We start from the raw sequence: 7,453 nt of genomic DNA, 5'->3' as shown, positions 1-7,453 counted from the left end.
GAATTTTGGCTGAGAGGACCTTTGGTAGCCCAGCACACAAAGAGCTTAGTAATGATATGTGATTTCCCATGGGTCAAAGAGTTATCTTGAAATGTAATCAGTCCTCCTAGAGAAAACAAGGGAAGCCTGAAGATTGATGGTCTGACTGCATGCAAGGATTCCAGTAAGAACATTTTATAATAGTATGGAAAACAAAATTAAGTGAATTGGAACTATAATAGTGTCTTTTTGGATAGCATGAAATAGCCAGGTTTGACATATAATTCTGACCTACAGCTATCTGTATTTTCTGACTGATGGATAATGAAGAAAAAGTAAGAAAGGTAAAATTAGGTTATTTCCGTATTTTGTACTTGGGCAAGAGGATTCTCATGATGCTGTGATGCCATTGATTGAGAAATTGATTTGAGGTGAAAAAGACTTGTAAAGAATAAAAAATAAATTTATCTTTAGAAATGTTAAATTTATGTTATAGTGATTATTTCTAGTAGAATTTAGGGAAAATTGCATATGTACATGACAATAACAGGAGGCAGACAAATGCCTAGGAAGATAGCAGCGGGTACCCAGTGAAATCCCACCTCTAAGGCAAAGACCGTGTAAAGCCTGCAAACCAAGCTACAAGTTAAATTCTTAGACTTGGCTGAGAACCTGTCTTCCTATTTGGCATGCCTTCCTCACCCTTCACCTATTTTACAGATACCTACCCTTTACTATTTGGTTTTCTACCCTTTCATGCCCACCTTTGAGTGGTGTCTTCACTTTAACCTTTTTGGCATACTCACAAACCAATCAGCATGCACTCCCCTTCCTGTGCCTATAAAGACCCCAGACTCAGTCAGTAGAAGAGGGGATGTCCTGACTTTGGGAAGGAGATGGCCTGACTTCAGGGAAGAGAGACAGCCTGACTTCAGGGAAGAGACAACCTGACTTCAGCAAAGAGAAACTGCTCTTCCAGTCCTCTCTCTATCTCCCCTCTCCAGCTTCCCGCTCTGCTGAGAGCTGTTTTCATTGCTCAATAAAATTCCCTGCCTTCACCAGTCTTCAGCTGTCCATGTGACCTCATTTTTGAATGCCGGACAAGTGCTTGGGACTCACTGATTGTAGGTACCCAGAAAGTCTGTCACACCAACCCTTTGCCCTCACTGGTGGGGGGCAGCCACCCCATGCTACAAGGCAAGGGGCCAACTGAGCTGCTAACACACCACCATCATGGATGGTGAAACTAAAAGAGCACTGTAACACCCACTCTGGGGCTTTGGGGTCACAGGCACCCTCACCTGGGCACTGCTGCATTCCCCAGGAGGTGACACATCTGGTCTGTCCAAAGGCCCCACGTGGAGTCTGCTCCTGTGTTGATGCCCAGAGCAGCTAGCTCGATACCACACTCTCTCACTCATGTGTTCCCTCCCACAAGGAGTTGAGCATGGCAGGCCAAGCCGGGGGGACACCCCTGCCATTAGTCCAGTGAAGGGGTAAAGAAAAATCCTGCGTCACATACATGGTCTAGTTCATATCTCTCTCTATCTCCATCTCCATCTTCATCCAAATTTATATCCATACCTACAATATCCAGCTTTTGTTTATTTGATTGATTGTTGAGAATTTAAGTTTTAGTTCAGATGACACCCTGACATTGTGTTAGGGTAATTAGAACATATGTAATTCTAGTGGTGGAAGAGATAATTACCTCTCCTCTTTATGTCAAATAGTTTCCCAATGTTTTGCTGATGCTTTGAATTCCATAATTACATATAATGTTCAAATCAAATGCTCCTAGATAAGTAAAGATGACTGACAACTGAGCAGTTAAACTATTAAAACTGGGTAAAAAGGCAGCATAGATGAAAGTCAGAAATTTGCCTAAGACCAGTCCTCCAAAAAATTTTTGGAAAGATAAATATCTCAATTACATTTTATGTCACAGTAACCTGAAATATGTGTTAGTGCATCTTCCTTAATACAATCTAAGGACCAGATAATTTATTCAACAAGTCTCTGCACATATAGGTATTTAGAGGTAGGCATAAACATAATATCTAAGTTTTGTTTATTTCTAGTCTAAATAATTTTTCTAATTATTGACTGTAACTTTAATATTACCTGTCTTTTATGTAGATTTATAACCAATTATATTTAACATGCATTATTTTATCTAGAAAACAGCATAAATGGTGAAAAATACATTTTTTCCTTGGTTTTATGGTTTGAATCAGCCTGTGTAATAATTTTATAAGCCTACCAACAACATGCAAAAATACGTTGAGATATATTAGAGATATTAAACCAAGTTTATCAAAGCATCTTGGAGGTGACTCTGATATCCATCTACATATATTATGTAATTCATCTCAAATATCATTGCATCACATCAATCAATAATACAAATAATGCCAGGAAACAGAAATCTAGTTCAAATGACCAAGGGGACTGGAAACTTTATTTGTAGAAAAATAAAGGCAGGAAGCATGTTGCAAATTATACAAAACCATTGCTAAAAATAATGCCATTAATACCTACAATACTTCTCTAATATCTCTACCCTCTCTAGCATTTACTTGTTTACTTTCTTTAAAACCATAGACCTTGTTGCAGGCAAATTCTTATACAAAATGATTGAACATATTCTCTATGTCCACAATTTTAGCTCTACATATTCTTTCAATTTAGCAAAATCTAAGAATCCATCTTCAATTGAAAGATTAAACTACAGGAATTACAAGTATTTTATATTTCAAAGGTTTTTTTATTGTCTGCCAGATTTACAAATCTATTGACTTGGTGGAAATTATCAATTTGATTAAGCTATTTAAGTTTAATAATAATAATTATTAGTTTTGCTATGTATTATTCATGTATTCATACAGAAAATACTGATTCAGCACCTATCACAAGTTGGCATATCTACTGTGCACAGGAAGGGATAATGATGGCAAGACAGATGAATATTCTACCATTGCTGAGCTTAAATTCTAATGAAGTTAGACAATGAATCATATTAAATTTGAAGCATACTTTGACAGAGGAAGAACAGAGTATATTGGAATAAGCAATAGTAAAAAAACACTATGATCTATGGGATGAAAAATTATGGAACAGATACTATTTAAAATGAAATTAAGAAGATGAATAGATGTTGATAAAAAATACTGGTACTGATGATGTTAGAAAATGATATGATATGAGAGGTTAAAAATTGGAGTATGTTCCTGGGGAGTATGTTCCAGGGATCCAATTCCTAAAGGAAATGACACCTATTCCAGTTATTATGCCTGCATACAAATTACAGCAAAATTTAATGGCATAAATCGCCATTTGCTACACTCAGATTGTGTGGGTCAGAAAAATATTTGACTTACATGTGTGGCAGTTGATGCTGGCTGGTGACTTTGTACTTCAGTTCCTTTCTATGTGGGAAACTCTATTTTCTTTTTACATGGACTCTTTTGGGCTTCCTCACAACATGGTTCTACCTTCTACAGGTGAACATCCTGATAGAGCTAGAGCTAGAGCTAGAGACGAGGAGAAAGAGACATAGAGGAAATAGTGATGGGGAGAGGGAGAGACAGAAAGACTGACAGGAGAGAGAGAGAGGGAGAGACATAGAGAGACAGAGAGCGAGATGTGGAAACTCTTCTATTTTTATGACTAAGTCTTAGAAGAAATCTAGGATCATTTCTACCACGCTCTACTGGTTAGAGAAAGTGCAGGCTCCCATTCACATGCAGATAGATGTAACAGAAACTGTCCATCTCAACCACAGGAAAGCCAGTCATATATGTAACTGTCTTCTTTGGAAAATGCAATTTTCCATAGTCCACTTGAGTACTTTAAAATGTTTATAATTACTAAAGCATGGTGTGAAAGAGGGAGGGAATTCAGTGATTTACAAGATATATGGAAACATAATTTTATTTGAAGGAGTCTGGCAAGATGTTGATGGGTTTCATGTAGGAAAATGACTTCAGCAGATTAATATGTTACAAAGATCTCTTTGTGTGATTACTTTGTTAGAAGGGAGCAAGTCTAAATATGCAGAGTATTGCAGCTGCTTATTTGAAAAACTTGTATAAGTTAGGACAAAATCAGAGCACCGAGAAATATAACAGAACATAATTTTAGCACTTAAAATGGGAAGGGTGTGTGATTAAGTAGCCATAAGGAGTTAGGGAGAAAAAAGAATCTAAATGGCCAACATATGTCTGGCTTAACCAACTTGGTGAATGATGTACCATATAAAGAAAGCAGAAGAGGGGTATATTTAAAGGAAAAATTGTGAGTTGGTGATGTACATCCTTGGTTTTACGTAGAGATTTTGAGCAAGAAATGGAATACTTTGGAAGTCATAAGACAAGATAAAATTGGAAATATAGATGTGAGGAATTTTCAATACACAGAGAGCAATTGAAATCATAGGTGCTTAGAGGTGGATTTCTGGTGGTACATACAAATGGAAGAAAAACAAGTCTATGAATGGTCCTGTAATATGCCGACATTTAAAGGCTGAGAGTGATAGCAAACATGTATTGGCATTGTTATTTACTACGTTCCAGTCAGTTTCTAATTGCTTTACAATTTTGGTCTTGTGTACTCTTACAATAATCACATGAAGTGAGTGTTATTATTATTTTTTTTAATGAATAGGAAACTGAATTGAGACAGGCTAAGAGATCGTGCATGAATTCCAACTTGGACATTGAAGTCCAAAGCCTATGCTTTTCTTGACCATTGTGATGCTAAGAAAATTAATTGAATGAGAGGAGATGGAAAGAATGACTAACAAATGTGCCAGAGTGACAGAAAGAGAACCAGTACTGAACAGTGTCATCAATATGATAGAGAAAGAGCATTTCAAAAAAATAATAATGAGTTAATAGTTTCAAATATTTTTAAAGCCTTCAGGTGATTCGGAAGTTTGGGGCAGATAAACTACAACTGAGAAGAATAAATCTCATTTTATGAAAATCGCAAGATATTAATATTATTTTAGAGATACAAATATATTTATCTTAAATCATTCAGCCACATGTTTCATCCTCAAAATTGGAAATAGCTATTTATTTCACACTATAAATAAAATATTTTCAAGAATATCATTTATTTAAAAGTTTAGATCAAACAATAAATTCAAATGACTGAGGATATTGGGGCAACATCTTTTAGTATGTATTTGGGTTCATATATTAATTTGAATATTTTAGGGAGATTTGTTCCCTCTGCTAAGTTATGTTGACATGTTTGTTTAAATTAAAAAACACATTTAATTACTTGCCAAAGTACAAAATTGAAGAGATCCTGTCAGCATCTCTTCAGCATCAGAACTTCACACTAGCAGTGGTTCCCACCTCCAGCTACTTCCATTACTCCTAAAACCAGCCTTCATATACACTTTCTGAGGTGCACACGGTGGATGGGCCACACCTACTTCTCAAAACCTAAATTCTTTCTGCATGTTTTTCTTCTTAAGATGTTCCAGATCTTTTCAATACCCATTTCTGAATCTTTTTTTATGGCAATAAGCTTTTGTTTTTCATACAGGGTTCCACTGCAGCATTTTAGCATGCTGCCTTATTGCATATAGAAAACTGATGAACATCTTCAGACACTAAGATCAGGAAATAAAGTGGGTTAATGCTATTAGTTGATACATTTATGGATCACTCAGCAGTGTTAATACAGGCTCTCTTTACCTGAAAGCAGAATTACAATCAACTCACTCTGGCAGCACAGGGCAATTCTAAAATGCAGGTCTAGTGAAAGGTACACACAACCAGCAAGCAAGCAAGGGACAGATGCCATGTCCTCTTCTGAAGGTAGTGACTGATTTGGAACCAGGGTCTGCAGATTTTAAAAACTGATATAGCCACCTTAACTGCTTAATATTGAGTTTCCCTTATTGTGTATGTTGACAATCAGCAAAAGTGAGAATTTCTAAAATGCGCTAAAGAGGATTAAAAAGCAGAACGTTGTCCATGTAACAGAATTGCTGCTTCACAACTTTTGCCCGGTTCTCACCTGTTGTCCTGTGAAAACCTCTCCTCTGATGAGTTTTAGTGAAAGCCTCTTAAAGTCATAACAGACTTTTCTCAACCCAGCTCTAGGTACTAAGTATTAGGAACACATGTCCACAGGAAATGGCAGTGTTTCTACTGGAGGTAAGTGTCACGTGTCCTCTTGATGTCAAAGGAATCTGGTCCCATATAATCAGCCTGGCCCTATTCCCACCACTTCTTCTGTTATTCCAAGGATACAAAAGGCTGTGCCATAGCTGGAATCTCCCCAAGGGACAGATGTGATATGCCTCCTGAGATATCTTCCACATTTACATATGAGCAGGTGTCTTTGACGAGGTCAAATTGTTGACGCAGAGGTAAAACATTGGTGGTAAAGATGCTCCACCACAGGATGAGAAACTCTGGATGAGTCACGTTGGGATCATGGGACTCGCTTTTGACATTTTTTGTTTTGGGATCATAACTATAATTCCGTGATTTGGCTCCTTCCAGGAAATGCACAACTTTGGCATTTGCACCAAACACTTTAAATTCTGGGAGGTAGGAGTATATAGTGATGTTGCTTAGGTTATAAATGAACAGCAGGTGTTTTCTGATTATCTGTTGTTGCCCAGATGCTTAAAAAATGTGTTCAGTAAGACTTGGTCTCCACTGTCAAAACTACCTTGCACAGAAGTAAGATGCAACAGCTGATTATATGTTTCAACTGAAGGCTGATAAACAAAGATTCCGGAATTGGAGCAGTTAGGCCACCCTTAGTCTGGTGCTGCTGACAATTCTTCTCGCTCAAAAAGATCATCAATATTTGCTAGGATCAGAGTATCTGCATCCATGAATACACATTTTGAATACTGTGTAAGTGGCTAGGCGTGGAGCTTTGCCAGCGTGGCATCCAACTCTGGCCCCTTCATTACGGTTAGATGAGCAGAATCGCTGCTGTCCAAGACATTTACCATGATGACTTCATCAAAGACTGTCGCTAAAACTTTTCTCATGGAGTTTGAGACTTGCGGGGTGGTGAATACAACCAGGCTTCTGGTGGTCCTGTGCTGTTTTAGAGGTGAGCCCCGGACCGGGGCACCCCTTTGGTGTAGGCATAGTTTGTGGTCAATGTCACAAAGGCCTGATCTGTCATGGTGCTGCTCAGGGGTGCAGGTGGCCGGGGCAGCTGCGGGTTGGTGGCTCAGAGAAGCCTGTGCCAGAAGGCAGCAGGGCCAGCGAGGGGGTGTGGCCTCTGAATCTATGCCATCAACCCAAGGGATAATAATTGCTTCTTGCAGTAATTTCTTGGTCGCTCTTATTTCCTTTCTTTTTGATTTTTCCATCTTCCGTATAACCTGTTATTTATACCACATACTCGCTTTTTAAACATCTAATGTTTCTGTGTTACTGACTGGACCTTAGTAGTAAATATTGAACAATGCTTGCTGATTTGTTTT

At 37.9% G+C, this 7,453-nt stretch overlaps 1 pseudogene; it reads right to left on the bottom strand.

Moving 5' to 3' along the window:
• Positions 1-6,146: 6,146 nt before the first annotated feature.
• LOC738310 (glycogenin-1-like) lies at positions 6,147-7,149 on the bottom strand (annotated as a pseudogene).
• Between the last annotated feature and the right edge of the window lie 304 nt (positions 7,150-7,453).

Source organism: Pan troglodytes, chromosome 14, assembly GCF_028858775.2.
Source record: "Pan troglodytes isolate AG18354 chromosome 14, NHGRI_mPanTro3-v2.0_pri, whole genome shotgun sequence".
Lineage (NCBI taxonomy): Eukaryota > Metazoa > Chordata > Mammalia > Primates > Hominidae > Pan > Pan troglodytes.
This window is presented reverse-complemented; position numbering and strand designations above follow the sequence as displayed.